We start from the raw sequence: 397 nt of genomic DNA on the forward strand, positions 1-397 counted from the left end.
AAATGTATTATCGCGAATTATCGGGCGCTCAGCAATAGAGAAGATTCTATCGCTGAGAAGCTATCGTAGTTATAATACAGTATCGCGCTTAGACGGATCAGCTGTATTTACTTTTAGCGAAGCAGCCGTCGCGAAAAACCCGGCAGGAAAAAACGGGAGAGCCGGGAGAGACAACATGCAAACTCCCGATGTCAACAATGTCTCGAGACGAAAAGTGTCTCGAGACAATAGTACCGAAATCTGCCGATTCTCGACGATCGACGACCCCAGGACGAGGGGGGCAGCGACGAGGGAGGATCCGCGAGGATACGCGATCCTCCCAGGAAGAAACAGCTGACAGCCTTGCCGCGACCATTGCCGCGAATAGATCCTCCTCAGACTTAAGTACCGTACCGCC

The sequence above is a fragment of the Odontomachus brunneus genome, unplaced genomic scaffold (assembly GCF_010583005.1).
Source record: "Odontomachus brunneus isolate Ranch 3 - 2012 unplaced genomic scaffold, Obru_v1 Obru_scaffold_001, whole genome shotgun sequence".
NCBI lineage: Eukaryota > Metazoa > Arthropoda > Insecta > Hymenoptera > Formicidae > Odontomachus > Odontomachus brunneus.